Source organism: Mauremys mutica, chromosome 11, assembly GCF_020497125.1.
Source record: "Mauremys mutica isolate MM-2020 ecotype Southern chromosome 11, ASM2049712v1, whole genome shotgun sequence".
NCBI lineage: Eukaryota > Metazoa > Chordata > Testudines > Geoemydidae > Mauremys > Mauremys mutica.
This window is the reverse complement of record NC_059082.1, coordinates 2821148-2836018: the sequence shown is the minus strand read 5'-3', so window position 1 is coordinate 2836018 and position 14871 is coordinate 2821148. Positions and strand designations below refer to the sequence as shown.

At 45.3% G+C, this 14871-nt stretch overlaps 1 long non-coding RNA gene across 1 annotated transcript in view; it reads right to left on the bottom strand.

The window, feature by feature from the left end:
• The window catches only part of LOC123344385, a 133110-nt gene that overhangs the window by 666 nt on the left and 117573 nt on the right, over positions 1–14871 (bottom strand). The gene's annotated exons all lie outside the window — the stretch shown is intronic.

Below are 14871 nucleotides of genomic sequence, written 5' to 3'. Positions count from 1 at the left end.
GGTTGCAAGTCTATAGTGGGTGGGGTCATGAGATCACAAAAAATAGGGTTACCATACGTCCGGGTTTTCCCAGACATGACCTCTTTTTTGGTCCTTCCCTCTCCATCCGGGCAGATTTTTGAAATACAAACAAATGTCCGTGATTTTTCTCGGCTCGGCCTTTTTCCTGGCCTTCAGAGCTGGGCAGCCAGAGAGTAGCAGCTGCTGGTTGGGCGCCCAGCTCTGAAGACAGCATCACCACCACCAGCAGCACAGAAGTAAGCGTGGCCTGGTATGGTTACTTCGTTCTGTAGGGATCTGCACCGGGGCTGCAAAAGTTATGTCCGGTAGCAAGAGTGGGAGGTTGTCACTGCCTGAAATATTTTAAAAGCAAAAGAAGTCTGAGGACCCGTGAGCTAGACTATGTCCTGCCCTTGGGACTTATCATGAATACAGGAGGGGGAAGGGGAGGAAAGAAAAAGGATGATTAAATAGTTTGAAAGTCTTCTTACCTATCTCAAAAATACATTGTGACGAGTTTGACAATACAGTTTATTTTTTTCTAAAAACACCCAGCTCCTTTAAGTGTGCTCCAGTGAAGCAGAAAACTAATTACAGTGAACTGTACGCCTGTTATAGTGAAGAATTACCAGCAGCAGAGGTTACTTAATAATCTTATTAATTTAAACTAGTTTATCACCATCTTTTTGCCCCATAACAATGAGTACAAAAAGCACATCGAATATTTCACAATTAAAAGCATGAAACAAAAGATGGAGATTAAGGATGAGCTGAGGCTTTAATAAAATGCCAGCAGCTCCGGAACTAGGAGCATTCGGTGGCCTGGGGGAGGCCAGTCAGGTACTTGGGAACACAAGCGATTTTTGGCAGACTCCCCTAGTTTGTGACTGTCTGGAAGAGTCATCACAGCATTAGACCTTCCAGTGTCTCTTCCAGACAGTAGAGAACACCCTCCAGACACGGCCGTCACCTTAGAATGTATCCCGTAGTGTCTGAGGGGAATAGACTGCACATATTAAGTAAAGAAACGTGTTAGACTTGTACATTTAATGGGATAACCTAAGAAAGGGTCAAATCCCCCATGCTTACTCCGACAAAACTCCCCTTCAGATCAACTGCAACCTCCAGATTTGACTCAGTTGATTGGCAGCAGGTCAGAAAACTCCAGCTCTCTCCTGACAGAACTCTAATGCTGTTTCCTCTCTTTATTGACACAGTCAGTGGACCCTTGCCCAAAGGCTGCTCTTTGTAACATCACCATAGGTCCTATGCAACCCACTGAGGCCACCTGGCGTGCGTGGAGTCACTCAGGGTTTACACTGGTATGACTCAGAACACAGTTTGGCCCCACGTAACTTCCATATTGTTGAGGGCTTCTTTGCTGTCCGTACCATACGTTTCCTATCCAGTGGTGCCAGATCCTCACCTTGAGCCATCTCCTTCTGAGCTACTTCATATTTGATCTGCTTTTTAGGTTTAAAAGGCCTTGTATTTATGGATTCTTCCACTGCCAGCTTCAGTTCCAGAGGGGGAGTTAATGTGTTCTCACTGGTTTCTTTCAGCAGGCTCTAGGATGTTAGCCTGAGGTCACTGTATGTGCTGGCAAGAGGAAAAGAGCCACATGGAAGCGAGTGATGATGTGTGCTCATATTTATGCACAGTTCTGTTAGTGATGTTTTTCCACTCCTGACTATATTTTATATATGGGGAACTGCTCTGTAGCTACTGTACAGGCCTGAATGACGACGCGATGGCTATAAACTGCTTAGAGAACGGTTTGTAATGCACCGCATGGGGGATTGGAAACAATCTATTCAGCCGAAGCTGGCTTGCCATCTGGGTGGGAAATGTATGTTCTTAGTGGCAGCCCAGCAAAGCTTTCTGGGCTTGGTAGTGCTAGAAGCTGAGTGCCCTCAATGCCTGCAGACTTCAGTGGGACCCAGGGTACTCAGCAACCCAAGCATCACACTACAGGCAGCCTTCCTCAATTTCCCTTCTTGGGCTGTTCAAATAAAATGTCACCCAGGCTTTATGTGGTCAGAAATATCCCTCCCTGGGCACTGGGTGTATCCATATAAAATAAACACCAAAGAAAACTCACAGTCCCAACAGAAGGTCCGTCTATCGGCAAGTCCACCCAAAACAGAGGTTTTCTCTCTCTTCCTCCTCCCAGTCCTTCGGGCGTAAGGTTAAGTCCATTAATGGCTATTAGCCAGGCTGGATAAGGAATGGTGTCCCTAGCCTCTGTTCGTCAGAGGGTGCAGATGGATGGCAGGAGAGAGATCACTTGATCATTGCCTGTTAGGTTCACTCCCTCGGGGGCACCTGGCATTGGCCACTGTCGGTAGACAGGATATTGGGCTAGATGGACCTTTGGTCTGACCCCAGTATGGCCGTTCTTATGTTCTTATGTTCCATTGAAGTAAAAGGAGCGGCACCAGCTGAAAATCTGTCAGGGAAGGACAAGAGAAGTCTTGTGTCTCAGATGGGCAGAAATCTGTTTGGGGCATGCTGGCAAAAGTAGCAACCTGGTAATCCACTGGACTTCATCTATGCCTTCTCCAGAGGCATAAATCCTTCTACTCTCCATGGATGATTTCCATCATCCCTCCTTTTTATTGTCCTGTTTAGTTCTGCAAATGGCCCAACTCACTTTTGAAAATCCTGTTACATCAGCCAGTTTTTCCCCCTCACCAGGCTGTTGACATTTCTTTTTCAGTTGCATCTTGGAGGGTGGGGCAGGGGAGGACCTTTAAGTAGATTGGTTTTTTGTTTTGTTTTTTTTAAAGCTGCTCTAACATGAAGCAAAGGCTTAAACAGATTTGGTTCTAACATTATATTTTCCATTTTCAGGAGCATGCAACAGAGCTTCAGAACAACTGTACAAACCCAAGCAGACAGGAGCGAATGGCTTTTAAATGGGATTTTAGTACAATCTGTGTTTCAGTTTTCCTGACGATGGCTGGAAATCCCTTTAGTGTGATGTACTAAGAGACTAGATTGGGTCTAGCTTAGAGAATGTAGCATTTTGGGCCATTAAAAAGTAAATTTTTCATGTCAAGGAAATCTCTTGAAGAGGGAGTGCTCATTTGTGAAAGAAATCTAGGTCAGGAAAGCAATGCTGGAGTAAAGAGCACTTGCAATGTTCCTATAACGATGGCTCTTCTGACCGGATCCAGCTACCTTCTATCTTTACCGGTCTTCCCTGGATCCAGGCAGGGCTTTCCTTCGAAGAGTTGGGAAGCATTTCTAAATGTAAAACTCTACCCGATGATAACCGCCAGAGGCACTTAACATCTTTGCTGTGAATATAGCCTGCTGGAAGCTTGCTTGGCTAAAAATCATAGCCAGTCACAAGTGCAAACCATTTGTGGTTATTCAGCCTGAATCATATAAAGGTCTTGGTCTCCCACCAGCAATTTAGCTAGTTGGATACTGAGTTTGCATTACATACCAGATGTTTGTGAAAAGAACCAGTGACAAATGTGTCTTCAACTCTTGGACTGGAAGGAAAAAAAGTTACCTCTAGCTTTCCTGTGATGTGTTTAATTATGCATGCAGCGCCTTGTTTTGATTAAATCTAACACAGCTCCATGCCTACCATTTGTTAGCAGCCCCCTCTGTTCAAACACAGATAACAGGCATTGTATGCTTTGGATAAAGGCTAGCAAAATGCCCCACAAAATGATTGGACATTAATTCAGAAATAAAGTTAAGAGACACAGCATGGGGCAGTAATTGTTTCCTCTGGATTTGTCTTGAGTGCCTGCCCCGCAGACATTGGACTGGACCTGACCATCTTCATCATGCACATCTTCAAACATGCCCAGCCAGCCCTACTGTACCTGGTCCCTGCCTGCATTGGGTTCCCTCTCCTCGTGGCCTTGGTGAAGGGAGAAGTAACCGAAATGTTCAGCTATGAGGAGAATTCCACGCCAAAGGAGGAGCCTGGGGACTCCAAAGACGCAAGGATGGAAACGGATAAAAAAAAAGAGAAGACATTACAGTCTCCGAAATGCTGATTAGCATGTACAGCCTTACCAGCTGGAGACTAAGGCCTCACTGCTTCTCAGAGGTGGATTACAGACTCGAATACATTCACCATCTTGCCCATGGTGAAAGACATTGCCCAAGAAAGGAGAAAACTTAATACACAAACAGGGAGGCTCTGGCACTAACCAAAGATGGGAAAAGCGTTGGTCGGCACATGCAGATAACTGCAACAAACAGTCTGGGGTTACTTGTTAAAGGTCTGAGTCTTGTTATCCGTCCATCTTCTAGTACCACGTGACCAGTAAATCAGCTTACAGGTCCTTAGTCCTTAGTGCAGGGAACGCAGTCCAAGAGGCAGTGATTGCCATCAGAGGTGGCTGGAGGACCCAGAATGCTATCAGCTCCGGTCCATGTTCAATTGATCTCCCAGGTTATTTTTATTAGTGATCCCTTATTCCAGTGCCATAACCTCTTTCAGCCGAGGCCAGCACTGATTCACAGTTCCAGTGTAGCCTGCATTATGGACACAGCTAAAATCTTGTTTGATCCTGCACTTAGGGTCTAATAAGAAGAATTTCCCCTACAAGCTGGAGGCTCATCAGCTGGAAGCGACAGGGGACGAGAAAGAGCCGGGTATGTGAGTCGATCACAGGATGAGCCACCACCGTGAGCTGGCTGTAAAATAAAGGGCAAATGTGAGCTTAGGATATATTAGGCAAGACACTTTCATTACAGACAGAGCTGTATTAATGCCATTCTAGAAGGCACTGGTCAGACCGCATTTGCAATATCGTGTACAAATCTGGTCACCCATGTTCCAGAGAGATGAATTCAAACCGGAGCAGGTGCAGAGAAGAGCTACCAGGATGACCAAGGAAATGTCTTATGAGCAGAGACTGGGAGAGCGTGGCTTGTTAAATTCACAAAAAGAAGGCTGAGTGGGGATGATTGATCTCTATAAATACATTAGCAGGGGGCATACCAGGGTGGGCGAAGAGCTATTGAAGCTAAAGGACAATGTTGGCACAAGAACCAATGGATATAAATTGGCCACAAACCAGTTCAGGCTGGACATTAGAAGATTTCTAACCAGAAGAGGGGGCAAGGCTCTGGAACAGCTCCCAATAGGAGTTGTGAAGGGCAAACAATTTAATTAGCTTTGAGAGAGAGTTGGACAAATTTATGAGTGATTCTGTGATGAGGCTGCTTGTGATGGTGGGGGAAGGGCTCAACTGCCCTGGGGCTCACTTCTCAAAGCTCATGCTTCAGGGTTTCTGCCAGCCACCAACAGGGGTCAGGCAGGGACTGTCTTGGGAGGGTTTTTTTTAATCTCCTCCCTCTGGACTATCCGGGATGGCCACGGCTGGAGATGGGACATTGGATGGGGGTGAAGAGGGCCAGGGCTCTGAGCCTTCTCTCTCTCAGGTGCGTGGCTGTCTGGTTCTTGCTCACAGGCTCAGGGTCTGACTGATCACCATGTGTGGGGTTGGGAAGGGCTTTTCCCCCAGATCAGACTGGCAGTGACCCTGGCAGATTTTCAGCTTCCTCTGCAGCATGTGGGTGTGGGTCACTTGCCAGGATTATCTGGGTCTAATTCACTGAATCATTTCCCTGACACTGCAGGGGCCTCGGACTCTGATGCACCTCGGTCCCTCCTGTTCTCTGCCTGTGGCATGGCACAGTCTGTTCTCCTGTGGATCTCATTTACTTTGGTCTCATTTCAGTTGTTGGGTTCAGCATGCAGGTGCTGGGGAGGCTGGTGGCCCATGAAATACAGGATGTCAGACCAGATGATCTTGGTGATCTCTTCTGGCCTTAACTCTCTGACTCTGGGAGCTCTGTGCTGGCAGCTCCCGGCACCCGCCTTGACGGCTGTTTCACAGTTACTAGCCACGTCTGCCTGTGCCGGTCTAGAATCTGCCTGTGTGAAGCCCGGGGGAGGGGTCCTATCCTTGCCAGCATGATGGTGCTGGGGAATGAAGACCGGGGTGAAATCCTGGCCCCCGGGAAGTCAATGGCAAAGCTCCCGCTGACTTCAATGGGGGAATGAGATCATCCCTGGAATTCTGGTGTCAGTGAAAGGAAACGGATTAATGACGACAACCCCAGAGACCCAATTCCTGCTTCGCTCCAGTGCAGATGCAGCCCGGGCACCCTCCCAGCCGCTCTCCCACTCTAGTGCTGCAGCCCCGTTCTGCGGGCATGGCAGCTCCACAGAGCCACCCCGATGCCAGCTGCCACTACTGTGCCAGCCCCCTCTTCCTGTTCCTAGGGCAGCCTGCAGGCGGGGAGAGGAGCCATGGGGGGGAGGGAGCAGCAGCACCCTGCCCTGCCACGCTGTGCTCGTCTGCACGCGCTTCCCAGACTCAGTGTCCTCTGCTGCACTCGGCACATTCCCTGCTGCAGCCATGGGCCCGGGGCCTCAGCGTCCATTGCTAATTCAGCTCTGCCTCCAGGGGCTGTCCTTCAAGAGAGGAGATGGACATTCCAGACTCAGCCAATGTCTGCCCCAAAGGCGCCAGAGGGTGGCAGCGGTTTTAGTGATGGGGGACACACAAGATCAACGACGCCTTTCATGGAGACACCCCAAAAAGCACCGTATAACTCCCTACTGTACAGAGACTGGATTTGAACCAGTGGCCCACAGGTGAAAGCCCAAAATCCCAAGATCCGTTCCCCGACTAGCCAGTCTCCCATGACTTTGCTCAGAGCTCTCTATGCATGCTGTGCACTAAAGCGAAGCCAACGCAAAGGCAGGACCACTTCACTAGGCTCAGGCTAAAGTACCAGGGCAGGCTGGTCACATCCTACCGCATCTTCAGGGGTGCCAGTTAGCAAAGAAATGGAAATGCTTTGATCAGACTCCATACTGGTATGCTGGAGCTTGCAAGTCAAAGAACACTAAGGCATTCTGTAGATGCTATCTTTGGTCAGTATAGACACACTTCTATAATGTATCAGAGGGGTAGCCGTGTTAGTCTGGTTCTGTAAAAGCAGCAAAGAATCCTGTGGCACCTTATAGACTAACAGACGTTTTGCAGCATGAGCTTTCGTGGGTGAATGCCCACTTCGTCGGATGCCACTTCTATAATGTAATGTCTGGGCAATATATACCGACAGTTGATAACAGAGGGGTCTTATCTGGCGCTACACTGCAAAAGGAACAGCAGTTGATCCGTGTTTGACATGGAGAGACAAACATTCTTGGCTATTGTCACAAATGGTATTTTGCAGCGGCCTCTTGAGTCAGAGATCACACATCATAACAGTGGTGCCAAGAAGCAGAGAAGACTCTTTCTGCAGGTTTTTCTTGTATTATTAGTTGTCCAAGTTCTGTGTTTCCTGTTGAATTTTGCAGCTAAGCAACAACCTGGCCGTTGTAAGCCCTCCTAGAATGTGTTTGTGGAACATCATGTGCCCAAAAACAAGCTGATCTCAGCTATGACATTGATTCAGTGAGCTCCTGACTAAAGCAAAACGTAGGGCTCTGCAGAGGAATAGCAATTTATTACCAACCCCCCAGAAAGTAATTAAGAACACCAAATACTCTGTGAAACATTTCTGGACAAACAAACAAGCCAGCTGCCCAGCTGGTGCTAATGGGGAGGGGAAAACACTTTCTAACTGAAACTAATTGGAAAGAATCATTCTGCAGCATGCGCTACATTTTCAAATAACTAACAAGATTCTTGCTCGTGATGGCAGTTATAGATGGAGCAAGAAGGGAGTGTTCTGACCCAGATCTAGATTAGGCTCAACCTGGGTTCAAGAGTGAATCAGGGTCAAGTCTGGAGTCCATAGCAATGAAACCGTTTACACCAATCTCATTAGGTTTCAACGACAAGGAGGTCAGATGATTGTATGAGATTTCTGATGTCTCAGAATGAATCCCATATGGACAAAAAGAAAAAGCTTGCTTTGGAACTGAGCATTATCCAAAATTATAGGAGCAGAACCCAGCCCCACATTGTCAGGGATACTGATTTGAGGTTTCGGTGTTAGCTACTTTCCTCACTCCACAGCTGGCTATTTTTTTTTGAAAGCACCCAGTCCTGAAAGCACCTTTCATCCCTACACCTCTGGAACAGCAGCTTCCCTGTTAGGAATGCCTATCTGCTGAGACTGAAACACGCGTTACTGAGTGACAAATCAAAACATAACCCATAGGGGATAGTGCTGTGTTCTTTTAGATGGAATCAATGGGCCCCAAAAGCCAAAGACATTAATATGCCCCTGTTACTGTCCAACATTACACAGCATAAGGGAGGGATAGCTCAGTGGTTTGAGCATTGGCCTGCTAAACCCAGGGTTGTGAGTTCAATCCTTGAAGGGGGCCATTTAGGGAACTGGGATAAAAATCTGTCTGGGGATTGGTCCTGCTTTGAGCAGGGGGTTGGACTAGATGACTCCTGAGGTCCCGTCCAACCCTGATATTCTATAATCTGATACCTATGATCTACTGTTCAGGGTTTGGTGTACAGAAATCTCAGTCTGCTTAGTACCATGGGAACACACCATTAGAAACCTTTTTAACCCTTTATTAAAGATAGAGAAAAGAAGGAAACAGTTAAAGCATTTAAAATGTAAAGTGTTAAGGCTTTCAATGTCACAACATTCCTTGTTCCCTTTCCCTTTAGTGGTGGAGAGTGTTAGAACGAAAAAAACCCTTGTTTGTCAGTCTTTTAGAGGGTAATAACTCTCCTTTTTGGGGGCGGAAAAGAGAAAAGGTTAATTGAGAGGAACCAGAGAGGCCATGATCACTGTGTTGTTAAAGTCCAATCTGCTAAAATAAGCCAAACACACACAAGAGGGGAGAGAAAAGAACAGCCAAGGCAGAAAATGCAGCATCCGTCTTTGGTGCTGACTCAGTGCTGGAGAAAGACAGGCAAACCACATGGTCCTCTCCACCGGGCCGAGACCTGACAAGCTTGGACCAGTGTCGGGCTGCTTAAGGCATTGCTTTGAGTTGCCTCTTTGGCCACAAGCTTACACCAGCGTTGCAAACTATACAGCCTTGGGCAGATTGTTATTAGACAGAAGGCAAAAGGAGAGGGATACAAAAGAGAAGCAATAGGTGGGGAAGGAAAAGGACACGGGGTGGGTGGGGAAGGACACTACAAAGTCTCACGTTCCCGATGGTGTTCTGGATAAAGCCAGAGTCGGTGGAGGTGGTGGGTCACCTAGGTCCATCTCTTTGGCTCAGTCTGGTCAGGACATGTCTAGGGATTAGGACAATGAAAGCCCAGTGGTGTTACCATGGATCCCAGGGTCCCAGGAGATGGCAGGGTGGCAGCCATGAGGGTGAGGCTTGGTCCTTCCTTCTCCCATCTTTCAGTCAGCAGCTGTATTCACGTCTTCTTCTTTTTGACTCCCCCATCGCCCCACAAAGTCTTCCTTCAAGGACTCCAAAAGGGAGTGACAGGCGGAATAGCCCCTCCCCTTATTATTTTATTCACTAATTAGGCTTATTTTCCAGCACACACATTCTGGTTCCCTGCTTTCCAGTCCCCCACTTTTTTTTTTTACATTTACTGGTCATGATCTTAACACAGTCCTTGAATTATATCAGGGGGCCTTTTTGTTTTTATTAATTCAGTCAGTCTCCCTTTTGCATTTTCCCCATCACCATGTGTTGTTATAGGTTATTGGGCCACTTTATACACTTTCATTCACTGTTCACAGCTGCTGAGCTCACAGTTAGGATGAATCTATAGGCCCAATTATCACAAGAGTACAAACCAGGAAGTGCTAGGGTCTTTGCTTGCACATCTCCACTTTCTGTGTAAGCGCTGCCTGTTGAATGCTCCTTTGGTCTATCCTGGATGAAATTAACATGTTTGTAATAGTTCTGGGCAGGACATTGCAGACAGATCTTCCTAGCTGAACTTTGGGAAGGAAAAGTGGCTAAACAGCTGCTTAAACACTTCCAAAAACCTCTCTGGCTGACAATGCGATGAAGAAGGTGTGGGATGGCGGGGAGAAGACCTGGAGGGAATCAATTTGACGATGCATTTGTCAGACCTTGTTGGAGAGGTTCTTTTAACGCTGCATCATTTTCAAGCAGTAATTGAATAAAATAATTATTTATGGGCTCTGGCCATTTAAAGTCACAACCATAACAACAGACACCCCACCTGCCCCCACATTCTTATACTCATGTAGAAACACATCCATTCCTCTCACAAATACATTCACGCGTAGGTGGGAAATGGTGCCATCTCGTTTCAGCTCTCAGTGGCTGAGAGCCAGAAGTGCAAGGGGTCCTCATCTTCTTTCCTCATTTGCCACAAATGAGCTTTGTCAGAATATCACTCTGCTTTACAAGACTAAACAACAAGTTCCTTGTCTCCTTATGGATCTGCTTTGTAATTGGTGTCAGAGGAATGCCAAGCAGAAATGTAATATGAATGAAGAAAATCTGTCTAAGAGGCAGGAAAGTATGGGACAAATAACTGCAGAAGAAAGCAATTTAACAGATGGACTTGCCAGCACTCCCAGAAACACCAGATCATTTATAAGCATGATAAAATTACTATTCAGCACCAGAAATTTCATGAAAGTGTCAATTATTGCATGCTGATGAGTTTTGCTTATCACTGCTGGAGGTTTTGCCTTTGTTCAAACTGAACACAACCCAAGGCGCAAATGCTATATATTTTTTCACAAGCACTCTGCAAATAGGGAACAAAAACTTTACAGAAAATAGGCTGACGTGTCATAGCCAGTGAACTGAGTTTCCTGTCCTCTTTTGGGATTGGAAATGTGCTTTTTAGATATTGGGGTATTTTTACCAGATTAAGAAATACGGTAGTTTAGGAAGATGGTGTAAAAGAAGGTGGATCCTGATTTAATAGGGCAGCCTTGATCATGTTCCAAATGAAGTCAATAGCAAAAGTTCAACTGAAAGTCTAAGCGCCTATGTGGCCCAGAACACTGCAGTGTTTGAGAAACATTAATGAGAGCAAGTTGAACGGGGTATCTGCATTCACACTTTGAACAGATGGGCATTCACTTGACATCTGAAGTCAGACTCAGATCACTTTGATGTACCTTGTACATAGTGAAATTCAGTGCAAACAAATCAAAACATTGTTCTTTTGCTTTGTATTTTAATTGAAAAATGATCCCCCCTTTTCAGAATGATCCTCCCTACAATTGCCAGACTATGTATCACTGGCACAAAGAAACATTCCAAATGGAAGTGTTAACAAGAACAGTCACAAAGTTTACAATTTGTTAAACTTCCATGGGTTTTGGAGATTTGGGTGGTCAACGAATGCCCAATGAGGCCTGAAAGAGTTATAATTAAGTGTATTTTAATAAAAGATGATTTATTCAATAGTAATGTGTAGCTACAACTCCTTTTTCACTCTACAAACATATTCATACAGACTTAATGTAAAGGAAGCTTAGCAAACATACTTTCACTGCATATCCAGTAAAAGGGTTAGTATCATAAAGTCAGCATCTTCCAACATTGACTATCATTTCCCAATGCGACTGCCATGACATCAGAGGCTGCAATGTTCCTTTGCACTAGGAACAGGAAATAACTGCAATATGTACAATAATGTCAGTTAATCGCGGACATTTTGATGGAACCATATCCTGTTGGAATATGCAGGGTCCATCAAAATCAAAATGCTTCACAAAATCAGGTCAATTTTGCCAGAATTTTGTTTTGGAAGAAAACAATTTCTGACAAAGTTGAAACATCCCGTTTTGACATTTTCAGAACAAAAGGTTTCTATTTTTAATTGCGAAATTAGTTTTTGTTTCAGTTTTTTATTTTGTATTATTATAATAAAACATTTTTAGAAAGGCAAAATAAAAAAGTAATGATTTTATCGAAACAAAACATTTCAATTGACCCAAAACATATTTTTCCTCAGAGAATTTTGAAATTTTCTGTTTTCATTCTGATTCTGAACAAGGACATATTTCGAAATCTGAAAATCCCTCAGGAAATAGAGCTTTCATCCTGCAGGTAGTTCTAATGATAACTATTGATAAATGTTGTCTTTTAATGCCAACCACTGTATCTACAACATCCTGGCTGAAAAAACAACAACACATCTCTTTCCCTTTCTCTCTGGTGGCTTTCTCTAGAATATTTTGGATGCATTATTAAGAGTCAGTCATATAATCGTTGAAGGCTCCAAACAACCTCTAGTAATCAATGCTAGAGAACATCACAACCACAGAATTGTAGCTAGCTTAACCAGAGCTATTGATTCGGTTAGCTTACACATTCTCATTCATGGTTCTGTGAAGGGCTTGGCCACTGCAACATTGATCCATTAAATACTTCATCAATGAGTCACAAGCAGAACTGCAAGCCCAGTTTTAAAAATAGATATGTTCTGAACCTATTGACAAATAAGCTGAATCGCTTCATTTGTAGCTATAGAACCTCCCTTCCGTCCATAGCACTGGGGTCTCAGGCATAGTACGTCTCAAACATTGTTTTTTTTCAAATGAAGTTGTCTTGTGAAATGACCAGAAAACATAGACAGTGCAAAAGGGAATCCTGCTGTGAAAAGAACCTATATTGATCACAGGAAGACTGCGTTATTATTAAAGCTGACCTTGTCCATAGACTCTTCTACAGATCCAAAGGTCATACCAAAGCAAACAGCTCCCTAATGACTAGAGATACTTATAGTGCAGCCAGAACAGGATGTAAATATATCGATTGTACAAATGCCTATTTATACAGAGGCTGCTGTGTTGAGAGAGACCCTCTCCGCCCTCCCCGGCAATAAAAGGCAGCAAAGCCAAGGGATCAGAAATGCAGTTGGCAACAACTTTGATCCTCCAACTGCAGCTGTCCTAGTTCAAGTCAGCAGTGAGGCTGAAGGGGGAAGAGGGGAGGATGGATTCCTAGAACCATTACCTTGATTTGCATATTTTCTCTGTGCAAGTCAGAAAGATGAGCTACAGGGAAACATGTGGCGGCCGGACATCACCCTGGCCAATCAGAATCCTGACAATCAAATATAAAGAATTAAACACAGACCGTCTTTCAGGATCACCCCCCTCCCCCTCTACATACAAGCAGGAAGCACAGCGTGCACCACTGCTCTTTCACGAGGTATGGCTTGTCCTGGAATTCTTAATTCCAAGCTAATTAAGCACCAATCTGTTGAAGCATTACAGAGTAAGTAAGTAGATGGCAAAAATCTTCATTTGTGTTGGTATTCTAATTACTTAGCTCCAATCCGATCAGAAAGGGTTGGTAGTCAAGACATGACTTGCACAGTCAGCAAAACATTTTACTCAGCTAGGATTATCATGCAATTGTTCTGATGATAGCACATGGAAAGGGAATCTTCTACCACCATGTGGCTGTGCTCTGATGCTACACCCAGCACTGAGAAACACATGGTTAGTACTAGGGCTTGAACAGGGGACCTCCTTTGACCTTTTCAAGCACCAATGAAACAGAAAAATATTGAGGCACAAGCTTAGGGTGTTTGGGCTCATTCTCTAGAAATGTACCATGTAAGCTGCCTACCTACTTGTCTGGAGGCTATATCTCTAACAAGGGCTGGAGAACAAACTACTGTAGATCTTAGAAGAGAATCATGATTTAGTAGACTATGCACAGGACTGGAGTCCTGAAACTCCTGATTTCTAGTCCAAGCTTTGCCACTGATTTGCTGTTGGACTTTGGGCAAGTCACTTCACCTCTGCTCATTTAGTTTAATTAGTTATTGTTTATCAGGGGCATTGTGCATGTAAAACCTTGCACAATGTAAATGACAATCACCATTATTAGCAGATCAGGAGATGGCAGGATGGGATGCTTAACTTAGGCAAATCAGCTGCCCATGCCGGTCTGACATGTCAATCTGTCATTTTATGCAAACGAGCAGCAGCCCTGCTGTGCGATCTCTCTCATGGCTCTCTAGCGCTGGCCTCCTGCTGATTGGAGAACACTGGGGATGGGCTAGAATGGAATCTGCATCCAGCCTGACTCAGTCCCATGAAGATCAGTGTGATGCAAATTCCTACAGTGGGAGTAAAAAATTTGCTCTCCCAGAAGGGCTCCAAGGACACTCGGTGAGGACATAAATATGCACATTTCACAAGGAAATCCCCATGACTGTAGTACGGGAAATCCCCAGACCAGCTCTGAAGTACATATGCAAAAGAACGACAGAGACTGAAAGATGGGTGTGTGCGCGTGCACGTTGGTGTGAAATTTGACTGATTTTTCCTCTATTGAGGACAAAATGAGGATCCCGAGTGCAATTCAAACACAAGCTCGTGTTACCAAATCTTTTCTGAATTGTCAGGTTTTCGTAGTTATAGACGTCCTGTCTAAAAGCCGGGCCAGGAGACGTGAAGCAGAATTTTAGTTCACATTTGTCAGTGATTTTCTTTGGAAGATCCTTGTGGCACACCCACAGCTGACTGAGCTCATCAGTGACCCACAGTCTGTTGGGTCCATGTATCATCTCTGTCTTTCTGTTCCGGTTCCTGTCCTTGTTTTACAAAACGCCCAGGCTGGTTGCTACCAACAGCAAGGAAATCTCACTCTGTTTCCCTCTGCTGGTCTCATCTCTTTTCAGTGCACTCTCTGGCTGCTGCTGGAATATCCCAGCTCTCATTTCTGCTTGTGGCATTTTGTCAAGTCTCCTCTCCAGACTTCCCATCCAAAAGATAAACCAGGTGTACTCAGTGGCCCCTGCGTCAATCACTCTGTGTTTGTGTCAGCGGAGGTTGGCTTTCCTCAGCCTGGCATGTGATGACAGATGTATTTTCATCCCTTCACTGGAGAATGCCCAGTAGCAACAGCAGTAGGGAATAGGAGGCCAGCGTGGACAGAGTGTTAGGATCAGTCAAATAAGCTGGCCGCACGGAGGCATAAAG